Consider the following 13,805-nt stretch of genomic DNA (forward strand, 5'->3'; position numbering starts at 1 on the left):
CAATTTACAGTTTACAATTTACAGTTATTGCAGTCCTTTATGATGTTATTGACATCATAGGCAGTGCACAGAGTGGTCCCCACAGTTCATCAGTTGCCCTGATTCAGGGCCCGAATGGCCTGTGGGAAGAAGCTCCTCTTCAGTCTCTCTGTGTTGGTCTTCAGGGAGCGAAAGCACTTCTCTCTCCTCAACAGAGAGAAGGGCCTATTGTTGGGATGGGTGGGGTCCTTCACAATCCTCCTGGCCTTTGTCTGGCACCGCTTGTAAAAGATGGTCTGCAGGTCAGGAAGTTCCATATGAGTGATGTGCTCTACTGAATGCACCACCCTCTGGAGTGCTTGTCTGTCCTGCGTGGTGCTGTTCCCAAACCAGACTGTGATGTTCCCCGTTAGGATGCTCTCGATAGTGCAGGTGTAGAAGTTCCGCAGCACCTTGGAGGGCAGTCTGAAGTCTCTTAGGCGTCTGAGATGGTAAAGATGCTGATGAGCCTTCTTTGCCAGGGAGATGGTGTGGTGGGACCAGGACAGGTCCTGTGAGATGTGAACTCTAAGGTATGTGAAACTGTCTACTCACTCCACTGTGGTTCTCTTGATCCTCACAGGTTGGTAGTGCCACTCCTGCTTCTTGCTGCAGTAGACAATCAGCTTCTTTGTCTTGCTGACATTTAGGAGGAGAATATTTTCCTGGCACCAGTTCCCCAGGTGTTTAATCTCCTCCAGGTAGGCCCTCTCGTCGTTGTCCAAGATCAGGCCCATGACGACGGTATTGTCAGCGAACTTGACAATAGTGGTAGAGCTGGAAGTGGCCACGCAGTCATAGGTGCACAGTGAGTAGAGCAGGGGGCTTAGTACACAATCCTGAGGAGCTCCAATGCTGAAGGTGAGGGTGGATGAGACACAGTTGCCCACCCGTGCTGATTGTGGTCTGTGTGTTAGGAAGTTGGAGATCCAGTCACCCAGGGATGGATGCAGTCGTAGATCCTCCAACTTAGCAGTGAGTCTGGAGGGTATGATGGTATTAAATGCTGAACTATAGTCAACAAACAGCATTTTAACATAATTAACCCTCCCTTTGTCCAGGTGAGTCAGTGTGGTGTGAAGCAGATGTGCAATTGCGTCATCAGTGGAGCGGTTGTGGCGGTATGCAAACTGCAGTGGGTCCATGGAGGCTGGCAGTGAAGAGGTGATGAAGTCTCTGACTAGCTTTTCAAAGCACTTCATCACAACCGATATGAGGGCAACAGGGTGGTAGTCATTGAGGTCGGAGGGTCAAGGTTTCTTCGGGACAAGGATGATGGTGGATCACTTGAAGCTGGATGGGATGATATCGAGCATCAGGGAGAGGTTGAAAATTTCGGTGAATACTGGGGCTAGCTGGTCTGCGCAGGCTTTGAGGACTCTACCGCAGGTGCCATCTGGTCCCCCCGCCTTCCTGGTACTCTTTTGAACACTCTCCTCATGTCACTCTCCGTGATAATGAGAGGGTGCTGGTCTATGGTGGGCTCTGCGCATGTGTCGTTGGCTGCGCTGATTGCACCATTAGCGTTGTTAGTGCTAGTGCTGTTAGCATTAGCGCTGCTAGATGTAGCTTCAAAGCGAGTGAAGAATGTATTTAGCTCATTCGCCAGAGACTCATCCATGCTCATCAGTCCGGAGGGTGGGCTCCTGTAGTCCATGATCATCCATAGTCCCCGCCACAGGGATCCAGAGCCACTCCGCTGGAACTGTGACTCTAGTTTCTTCCCGTAGCACCGCTTCGCTTCTCTCACTGCCCTGAGCACTCCGTATGCCGCAGACTTGTATTTGTCCATGTTCCCACTGATGATTCCCACATTGTAGGCAGCAGTGGAAGATTTCAGAGCCTCGCGGATGGTTTTGTCCACCCAGGGCTTCTGGTTGGGAAATATCTTGATGGTTGCTCTTGGAATCATGTCGTCCACCAGTTTCCCAATAAGCCCTACTACTGCCTCCGTAAACTCGCTGACATTATCAATGCTGCACCAGATCATGTCCCAGTCCATGTCATCCAGAGCATCCTGCAGAGCGGCAACCAATTGGTCTGTCCAGCGCGCGACCTCCCTCTGAACTGGAGTTTCCCATTTCAGCCTTTGTTTATATTTTGGTATGAGGAAGATGGTGGCGTGGTCCGACTTACCAAACGGTGGATGAGCTGGTGCCTTGTAGGTGTCCTTGTATGGGGTGTAGCAGTGGTCTAGTGTCCTATTTCCCCTGGTGGGGAAGGTTATGTGCTGGTAAAGGTTGGGCACTGAACGTTTGAGGTTAGCGTTGTTGAAATCTCCAACCACAATAAATGCGGCATCCCGGTGTTGTGCCTGAGACTGTGTGAAAGCCTCATGAACTTCCCACAGTGCAGTGTCCATGTTGGCCTGAGGTGGGATGTACACGGTGTTGACGATGACTGAAGTCAACTCCCGAGAAAGGTAGAAAGGACAAAACTTGAGGGCGAGCAGCTCCAGGTTGGGTGTGCAGGAGCGAGTGAGAGTAACAACATTGGCATCATTGCACCAGCTGTTGTTTACCATCACACACACTCCACTGCCTCTCGTCTTCCCCGAATCTGCCGTAATGTCCATTCGGTGAACCGAGAAGAACTCGGCTGGCTGGATGGCGTGGCTCGGTACCGCTGGGGCCAGCCACGATTGGTTGAAGCTGTGGAGATTGCAGTCCCAAATGTACCTCTGGAAATTCATCCTGGTTCGGAGGTCATTGAGCTTGTTGTCCAGAGACTAGACATTGGCTAGCAGGATGCTAGGTAAGGGAGGGGCTACCTTTGTGAAACGTCCTCCCACTTCTGAAGTTTTCCAACTGTTTGCTGGTCTATTTTCTCCCTCTTTCATTAGCACCGCTCATTGTGTCTCTACAATCCAGACGGCGAGATTCACCTTCCATTTGCTTCTGAACATTACCAGTGTCTGTTTGGAGAAGCAGCACAGGGAGCATGTGTCTGATTAATTACTTTCTCCCAATGACACAGAAGAGTCTTTTGTGCATCAATAGTGTCAGCCAGGCCGTTTTGTAATCTAGTTATTTCGGCTTTTAGCAGCCTGACTTGTATTTTAAGCTCTGCTCTAGTCATTTGTGGTACTGCACGCTCATGGTCAGTCACAGAGTTTACAGGCAATATGTCTGAATCAAAATGTAAATTTGAGTAAGTCGCCATTTTGTGTGCAAATATTAACAAACGGTCTTCACTGTTTTCAATTACAGGTTGATGTATGAACAAACAACATGTACATGTAAATTCTCAGAATATAGTCAAAGTACAGTACAGAAACAGCAGCCACAGTGATATTACACAAATATTACAATGGAACTGGTGTATGAAATATATAGTTTGTGAGTAATTTCAGTCCAATTTACCCAAACCTTCTTGGAACCAGGCGACCACTCTCAACAATCCGATGTGGAGAGGAGCCGAGGACTGCTGTTTGCGACATCTATTTTAGTAAAGGTTCATGAGGACCTCATCCTCACACAGTAGGGAAAAGTAAATGTCCAACGGAAGCACAACAGTTCAAAGTCAACACAAAAAAATCTAGCTCAATCCACCATCTGAATATTATGGTTTATTGAGTTTAAATGAGCTTCATGCGAGGCTGTTCTGTGCCTCCGCAGAGCGAAATAGGAAAAAACAGAAAAACGCATCCAACCACCATTCCGTGCAGTGGGATGAACATTAGTAAGTTTATGCTCACTCATTTTGTTTTATTTTCTTTTACCTGCAGGTTTTGATAGATTTACAGACTTAAATGTCTGATTTTCTTTCAGTTCATTATTTAATTGTTTAAATGACAGGGCTTTTTTTTAACTGTATAAGTAAATCTTTTGTTGTAATTAAAGTTTGCTGACAACTTCTGAATTTGGTTGTTTTTCACTTTATTGGAAGTGTCCAATTTCTCATCTGTAGATGTTAACCTGAGAAGTCACTGAAAGTGTAACAGATATTGAACATGTCATCTGAAGATAACCAACGAATTATTAACAAGCTCTTGGCTTTGTTAACAATGGCTTTATGTATTCATTATTCTTAAAAGCACCATTCAATAGATGTTTAGCTACTAAGCTGACATTTAGCAGTACATCAACAATATATCATTAATATGATGGTGCAACTCTTTAACTACAGTTTATCTACTTCATGTTAGTAACAGCAACAATAAATGTATGGGTGATGATAGTACCACATTAATAATATGTCTAGTTGATGTATCAGCAATATATAAACTTAATGTTAGTAACTCATTAGCAATTTATTTACTTAATGTAAGTAAAGTATCAATAATATTAATTTAATATCAACAATATATCTACTTAATGTTAGTAACACATTAGCAATATCTACTTAATGTAATTAAAGTATCAATAATATTACCTAAGTAATATATCAACAATAGGCATATTTCTACTTAAAAAATGAGACAGACATGTAAGAACACATCAGCAATAAATCAATTTGATGGTAACTTAACCATGTTCTAACTTAATGATAGTAACACATTAACAATATATTATCTTAATGTAACACATTAACAATGTACATACTTAATATAATGTATCAGCAATATATCTGCTTCATATAAATAATGTATATCTACTTAAGTAATGTATTGACAATATTTCTACTTAAAGTAATATATCTAAATATATGTATGTTAATCAGAAATACATTTTGTCCATGTACAGACAGTACAAAGATATTAACTTGAATGTTGTAGATGATTCACTACTGCCACTTCACTGGGGATATTTTACTGAGTTTATTAATCAGCTACAAAGGACCACTCAAAATAAAGTGTTACCAATATCAGAAGCAAAACTTACATATGGACTTTCAGTTTTAAAAACATACTGTTTATTGTTTATAAGGAGACTGTGAGAGTGAATTTGTGTTATACCACATACATCTACCTGCTGGAAATTGACTAATCTTCATGAATCCCTTTCATTCATTTGTTTATGAATCTTTATGAATCCCTCTTTTGTTAAATTGTGTATGAATTTTTATGAATCCCTTTTGTTCACTTGTTTATGAATCTTTATGAATCCCTCTTTTGCTCATGCACAAGAATGGACCCTTCCCAAAACACCATGGAAGATCTTATGCTCAGGATTTGCCATCAGAAGAACATGGATGACATGACATCTGTGTCTTTATTCACAGTTGATGGACTGCCCTTGACAGATGATCCCTTTTTCAACACTTGTGAGGCAGTCAGAATCACTTTAGTCACGAAATGAGGCAGACCAGTTCAATCCATATATGCAAGAACGTGTGTAAGTGTGCAAACCTAGTGCACTGAAATCTATGCAATACAATATGTACAATACAGTAAACACTGAGATCACATACAGCACCATGCATTAAGGGAAGGTCTGTTTATTTGGTTTTGATGTGATGTATGGAGGCAAAGCAGCTGTGTCTAAGACAATGTACATTTATTTGAGACAAAAACGACAATGTGGTTAGTGAACTAACTTGGTTCAAACATCGACACCACCTATACTTAGACACAAGACTTATATACAGGCACACTAACGACACACAATAAGGAGCAGGTGTGAAACACAGTGAGGGTGTGTCCATACAGATGAACACACACACACGGAGACGTTTGGGGGAGGCGCTGTACTGTGACAGAGCCCCTCCCCAACCGCGAGACTCCTGGTGCGCCAGCCTATTGGGCATGGCCCTGAAGCCCACGCCAAATGGCAAGGTTGGAAGACCAAGTGACCCAATACGGGCCAGTGCGAGCAGTACAGTGGGGGGTAAGACAGGGACCAAGACAACAACAGACACAGGGATGGACACACTAACGGGAACAGGCACTGACATAAAGGGAGACAAGACAACAGGTACTGTGATCCAGACAGGGATAGGCACAGTGAACCGGACTGGTACAAAAACAGGATTACATAAATGACTACTAAATAGTTCTGGGAAGGTAGCAGGAGCCCCAGCCAATCCCCCAATCATCGGCTAGGTTGCAATCCACCTCGGCTGGATGGGATCCTCTCTCGCTGATGTGTGTGGGGGTGGCTACTCTGGCTTCGGCAAGTGTGCTTCCGGAGATGCCTCAACTGATTGGCCCGTCTCGGGAGCAGGAACCGCTGACACTGCCTTTTTGCCTTTGCTTGGTTTCAGCTTAGGCGCCTAATCTCTGGGGCTGCGAGCCTTTGCGGAGGGAGTGTCATCATCTGAGGACGATACCTCCCCGCAAGCCCCATTGGGCCACCTGCTTATTCTGGAGCGGAGCCTCCTAGGTGGAGCCTTAGTTGGTACCTTGGGCGCTGGAAGCTCTTTGCTTTTGGAGTCCGTCGACAAGGTGTCCATCTCCAAAGGAGAATTCCTATAGATAGTCTCCTCCACCTTGATCACCGGTTTCTCCTTCTGATAGAGCTCCGAGTCTGATCAGAAGCTGACATCAGTGTATTCCAATTGGAGGCTGGTGTCTGTTTGGCGCTAACTCCAGTCTTACTCCCCGTAGTACTCCTGGTGGTCCCAGTAAGGGTAATAGGACCCCGCAGAGCCCAGACCTTGATACTGGTCTCCCTGGTACCAGCTTTCATAATCCGTCTGATGCCCCCCAAAATTTACCAGTAGAACTCTCCGCTGTCGTTGCGGTACTGAGAGTGCCCAGGAATATGGAGGGATTCCCTGTAACGGCTGAAGAGGAACGGTTACGCCCCTTCTTCCCCTTCTTCTTCTTCTTCTTATTTTTTCTCGGCATCCTTCGGCGGTCGATGTTTCTGTGACAATAAGGAGCAGGTGTGAAACACAGTGAGGGTATGACCATACAGACAAACACACACACACACACACACACATGGAGATGTTTAGGGGGCAGGGGCCATACCGTGACATTTGGTGGTTGGTTGAAAAGTTTGAAAGCCACTGGTTTTGATGGATCGGTGAGAAGGGTTTCTGAGCTCCCTGGCTGTGTGGGACCCATGTTGATGATTTCAGCTCTGTTCCAGGCACTGATGTCATGAAAACTGCTGAAGACCAGTCAGTCTTTCTACTGTGTGCAGAACTGTGAGATGTTCAGTTGGTGTCATCAATATGTTGATGCTAGTGAGGCCTACTAAGGTTCTGTTGTCTGCAGATTCTATCAGCTTCATGGAAGGGTTTTCTGGAGAAGCACTAGGTAGAGAAGGGATAAGAGAACACAGCCTTGAGGATCACCAGTGCTGATGCATAGGTTCTCCAACAGCACAAGTTGTCTCCTTCCTGACAGGAAACTGAGACATGAACCACCTTTGGATCTATTCATTTTTCACGGAGCCATTCTGGCACAACAGCAGATCTGAGGACTGCAAATATAACTCTGGCAGAGTAGCTTGGAGTGTCCAGATGACTCAGGTTGACTGCTTTACTGCAGGCCAGTGTAGTCTCAGGTTGACTGCATTACAGTTGAAAATGACAACTGGTTGTCCAAAGTTATGCCCAGGCTATGAGCAGCTTCAGATGGTGGTACCAGGGAGTTCTCAAATGAAATTGTGAGGTCATGGTAAGGGCTTGGAGTTCCTGGGATGTACATAAGCTCGGTTTTACTGGGGTTGAGCTTCAAGTGGCGAGCTGTCATCCATGATGCAATGTCAGTCAAGCATACTGAGATACATCTGGAGATCTGGGTGTCAGAGGGTGGGAAAGAAAGAAATAATTGGGTGCCATTGACATAGCAGTGGTGGGAGTATATGTATGTATGTATATATATATATATATATATATATATATATATATATATATATATATATATATATATATATATATATATATATATATATCTATATATATAATATGGGATTATTATAAATGGAAGTAACGATGCTGTCTGGTAATGTTTTGTTTGCTGTGACACACAAGACACATGAAAACCTGCAAACCTGATCTGCTCTGACTTCTACTCAGAGTAGTTTCTATATGCTTGTATACTGACTGATGTAAGTTTGATGCAAATTTATAATGCAAATATATAGCAATAATTTACACATATTTTAATGCTTTTCACTGTGCAGTTTTTAATAGTCAGATGAGATGTTTTATATCTTTGAAAGTATTGTTTAATTAATTGTCATTTTTGGATGTAATCATTAAATTAAAGTGTGAGGGAAAAGTAGATTTCCGTAGATTTACTGACCATACAAACATCCCCTTCAACTTCTTCTATTTGGGGTCCTGGTTGGTCCTCCATAATGTCCTCAACTGTGTAATTATCCTCTGATCCATCAGTCTGGGTATAATTCATCTTCTGATCCATCAGTCTGGGCATAATTCATCTTCTGATCCATCAGTCTGGGTATAATTCTTCTGTCAGCCATCAGTCTGTATGTTACATAGTTAATGATAAAAATTTGTTTGTATGTGGAAACCAATATGTGGAAATCCCACAATATGAAGTCTGTTCAACTATAAACATTTTGGATTAGAATTGCTGCTTGACAGCACACATAATGAAGAAGGAGAAGGAGCAGAATTCTCTATCTGTACATCTCTATGAACATATAACACACTCCCTAGAGCACGAGGAAGAAACCTTGAGAGGAACCAAGACTCAAAGGAGGGTCCATCCTCCTCTGGCTGACAACGTCCACCACAATAGTAAAAATTTAAACAATAAGGAACAGAATAAGTAGTGAGAGAGAAAAATAAATAAATAATGGCCAAAAAAAAAAAAAAAAGCTATTAATGTCTACTCCAGTTTTCTAGAGGTCCTAGTCTGGTCCAGATGGTGCGCCCATCAAGCTCGAGAACATCCATCAAGGGCATCAGACAAGCAGTTGTTTGGGGTGGTGGTGTGGTGGGCTACAGCAAAGGGATATCAGGGGGTGGTGGGAGGAGCCATGGCAGCTGAGATGGGTTGAGGCTCAGTAACATCATGACATCAGGGGTAGGTGAACCTCTGCAGAAAGAGAGAACAATGGCTGGATTTTCAAAACACTGTTGATCAATAACAGAAAACACCCCAGACTGATGAGGAGAGGGGGAAGATATCTAAAAGAACTCACACACACGGGGAGGGAGACATGCTGAAATATGATCAAAGACAAAGAAAGTGTAAAGATGATTCTTAGGGCCCTTGACTGACAGGAGCTCTAACAAACTGTAGTGGTGGTTATTTAGGGGCCCAGTACATCTTTTTTATGTGGCCCAAAGTCCCTAGTCGCGCCCATGTCTGTTACTGTCTGCATTTTAGCAAACGTCATATCTGTCTCGTTTAAAGTCAAGCGTATTTGAATAGTTCCTTTATTGACCAGCAGACGGCGGTAGCGGTATTTGTTGTGCCGTTCTATCTCTCCGTACCTTCAGTATGAGGTGTTCTGCAGGTTACTGTAGGTCAGTCTGTCTGTTTCAGGGTTACAGGACTTTGGTGTAGGAATCGGAAACGCTTGCAGTAAGAATAAATACGAAATGAGTATATAATAAAAAAAAGAGTTTTGTTTTCTCAAACATTGTTTTCTAACATTTTACTTTTATTTAATTACATTATCAAATATTCACATTACATTATCAAATATTCTCTTAGCGTTTTCTCGGTACGTTGTACATTATTCAACAAGTTTGGTTATTACCATGCAGCTTATTCTAATGTTCTAATTCTAACTCTAATGTTCATTTTATGATAAAAATGTAAGACCTGATAAAACGTGTGAAAAATAATACAGACTAAACATATTTTAATGAATATCTTAAACACCCAAACATGACATCAGTTTAGATATTATACTGCTTATTAATAAAATACAGGCTGAGTTTGTGCGCTGATTATTATGAGTTAAAGAGTGAGATCCATTAATATTGGACTATTGGTTAGAACTAGCGCGGTGTGAAGCGCTGAGAGAGCGGCGTGGAATACTTTTGGTGGAGGGACGAAACTGTCAGTTGGACGTAAGTAACTTTTTACAATTTATTCGAGTGTAATTTCATTAAAATGTTTCTGGGGCATGTTCAGTAATTAGGTGCAATTGATCTTCATTATAAATAATAATGTCATTTTATTCACTTTGAATTATATCTTGATCGACCAGCAGTACGCCAGGAGCTTTAGGCTTTACCACGAGCACTTGTTTCTGAAACAAATTTTCCTCTAAAAACAAAAAATACAAACGTGTACAAATATATATGACACTAAAAGATAAACTAAAAATACGATTGTTCAATGTAATCTGCATTTAGAAATATTCCATAATGCAGCTACAGAACTAGAAAACAGCATTTAGGCTACAAGTTAGTTTAGGATATTATTACTAGTTTAAATTATTTTAGCAGTTAGATCCTACATTTCAAGAAGGAATATATTTGTACTTTGTATAGAGTGAAATCCCGCTAGTTTTTTGTTTTCCAAAGATTAACGTTTGGAGTCTTCGGTGACTATTGCCAAAAAGAAAAACAGAATGATAATGATAAATTAAAAATTGGCGATTATTCTGGATGGTCACATTTACATCAAATCCGTCGCATGTTGGGTTAAGACTGCATGATATACACACACAGTCTGTGTTATAGGTTATAATTAACGGTGATAGTTATCGGTTATAGATTACATTTTTGAAGCCATAGCAGTTATACTCCGACAGATGTTTCTGATACACGACATTTTTAATAATCTACTGTTATCGTTAATTAATAAATATAATTAATTAAAAACTACATTAAAAAAAACCCTAAAGTTCTAAATTGAATGTGATAAATTTTTAATGCATCACTGTACATCGTTCTGCTGTTTAAGAAATAAGGAAAATGAAACTGTGAACACACACACACACACACACACACACACACACACACACACACACACACACACACACACAAATATCTGTTGACTCCACAGTCTCTGTAATGATTGACAGGTGTCCCTGCCTATGTGAGCTGTAGACTGTGTTGTGTCTCCTAGGTGACACCACACCCACCCTCATGGTCCTGCCCCCCTCCAGTGTACAGCTGCAGCAGGAGAAGGTCACACTCGTGTGTCTGGCCAACAAGGGCTTCCCCTCAGACTGGAAGCTGAGCTGGAAGGTGGCTGGTAGCAGCTGGAGCTCGGGGGTGAGCCAGAGCCCCGGGCTTCTGCAGAAGGACGGCCTCTACAGCTGGAGCAGCACCCTGACCCTCCAGAAGGAGGAGTGGCTGAAGAAGACAGTGACCTGTGAGGCCACCAAGGACTCCCAGTCTCCTGTCACACAGACATTGAGTAGAGAGCAGTGTGCTGAGGAGTGAAGCTCCTACAATCCTTTGCTTTACTCTACACACTCTCTTCTGCTTCACTGGGACTTTACAACACAAATTTGGGCTTCACTCATAAATTTCTCTTCTACTTTGTCATTTCAATAAAATCCTTAGACTCTAAAATTACTTTCTTTATATTTATTCTTTCCAGTTGAAATTCTAGTTTGAAATATGAACAGTTTTTACATTAAAATGAGAAAACGATTTACAAAAAAGAGTACATTTTATAAATACTTTGAATTAATTTAATTAAAAGAAAACAATTTCACACAAACAAATTTAACATGCTATCTTATAAATGTGTGCTGAATTTTAACATCAATAAAACAATTTAACACACATCAACTTCTAGAAAAGCTTATAAAGCAAAAAGCACACACAAATTGTAACATAAACATGATTTAGTCATTCTAAGAGATTTTCCACTCTAGCTGAAATGTACTGAGCAAAACATTTGAAAGAGTTTAAAGTGAAGGAGTGAAACAAGTCCATCCCATCTGAGAAACATGTGAGACCAGTGTGAGCATTAAGAGAAAGTGTTAATGCACATTTGGTGTTTCTCCCGCAAGACTGCTGTGTCACTCAGTGAGCAGTGAACTTCAAAACACAAACAGCTTGTAACACTGCAAATACATATAATAAGTGTTTGCCTTTCCTTTATTTTACCTCCACAAAAAAAATTTCAAGCCAGCTAAAGGAACCTTTGATCTGTTGTCTTACCACTCACAATAGATGTCATGACTCAGTGTGTTAAATTTACATTAATCTGTAAACAAATGGATGTTCTCTTGTATCAGAACCCAGAAAAACAATATTTACTGCATAATGTAAAATAATATATGATAAAGAAACAAAAAAAAAACAACAACAGTATTCTTCAGGGGGTTACTGTATTTTAATATGTGTTCTCAGTACAATACTGTAGGTCAGAATATATATATCGGTTTTATATATATATATATATATATATATATATATATAACCGATAGCAAATACATTACAGTGATACCAAATCAATATTTTCACTATATACAGTAATTCACACATATTTGTCTGCCTCTCAGTACGATGTCCACTGCATTTGGCCACAGATTTTCATCAAAATCACACTGAATGTTATCTGGTAGGTCGTTATCTGAAATGACAGCCAGGTGTTCCAGCAGTACATGTACTGCAGTAATAGTGGAAACATCTCTTCAGTGACAACTACATCTACATCTTTTCCCTACATACACGCACATTTCAATGCAAGCATCAATAGTATAGATAGTATCCACTTTTGTATTCACAGAATAGTAACAAGGCTGCAAACAAAAAACTGAATAAAGGGAATTATCTTTCTGCTAAAATCAGAATAATCTTATGTATTTCTTATGTATTTCAAGTGTATATTTTAATTTTTCAAAATGCAACATATTTCCATCCTCAGTGATCAGACTTTTGTTGGCTTTTGAAATTAAAGTTAACTATTTTGAACAAGAGTATCTAAAAATTTGCTGTAGTTGTACAGAATTTTGTTGGTGGTGAACACCGACTGAGATTCATGAATTTTGGAAGTGCTGATTGAAGGCCTTTTGTATCAAAGCAAAAGTATAGACAGTTTAGTTCACATAATCTATTAATATGGTGAATGTGTTAAGTGTTTTGAAAACATGGACATTGAGACATGTCTGAAACGATGGTAAAAAACTGTAATCATATAATGTTACAGTTGATAACATTTCTGTGCTTTATTACTGAGTGAATTCTGACCAAAGAGTAAAACATGAAGTGAAACCAGCACCCTCAACCTACTACACAAACAGCCAGTCTGAACCAGTAAACCAGTCAGAGAGAGAAGGTGAGTGGTGGGTGAAAGTCAGATTTACATGAACAGGGCTGAGTGGTTCTCTTTCTTCCAGAATAGAGCAGCAGATGTTTAACTACTACAGCCAAACTCACTCATCCACAACAAAACTGCACTGAATCTACAATTGATGAAACTCTCTCATAATACTGATAATGGCAATTAACTATAATAAAAACAGTCAATGTCCAAAATTACACTTTATTTCACTACAATAAAGACAAAGGCATATCAACAGGACACTGAATAGAGGAAACGTAATCTAAGATTATGTAGAATTAAACTCCATTTTAGATGTCTGTGTAAGAAGCTCTAGTTAAATTCTATATTGGAGCTGCTAGATTTCACAGTGGCTCTTTCGGAATGTGACTGGATGATTGTCGTTGTCATGGGAGACCGTACGGCCAAACTCCTCCACCTTTTCCCAGAGTGCTCTGCTGAGGGTCAGGGTGCTGCTGTGGCTGTAACAGCCGTTCTTCTCTTCTTCTACACTGGTCAGAACCCCCTCCTCCACCTCTGAGCCATCCACTGTCCAGCTCACCAGCGCCCCCTGTGGAGAGTATCCAGACAGCAGGCAGAGCAGTGAGGCCGATCCCTCAGACAGGACGGCTTCACCGACTGGAGAGGAGACACACCAGACAGATACGATTAAACACACACACACACACATATACACACACACACACACACACACACACACACACACACACACACACAC

At 41.3% G+C, this 13,805-nt stretch overlaps 1 pseudogene across 1 annotated transcript; it reads left to right on the plus strand.

Annotated features, from left to right (window-relative positions):
- Positions 1–6,921: 6,921 nt before the first annotated feature.
- Positions 6,922–11,380, plus strand: LOC113583849 (immunoglobulin kappa constant pseudogene; annotated as a pseudogene). The gene is made up of 3 exons (XR_014123489.1): positions 6,922–6,929; positions 9,851–9,906; positions 10,913–11,380. The product of XR_014123489.1 is annotated as an immunoglobulin kappa constant pseudogene (transcript).
- Positions 11,381–13,805: the final 2,425 nt, after the last annotated feature.

This window comes from Electrophorus electricus, chromosome 4 (assembly GCF_041902795.1).
Source record: "Electrophorus electricus isolate QZ-2024a chromosome 4, ASM4190279v1, whole genome shotgun sequence".
NCBI classification, from domain to species: domain Eukaryota; kingdom Metazoa; phylum Chordata; class Actinopteri; order Gymnotiformes; family Gymnotidae; genus Electrophorus; species Electrophorus electricus.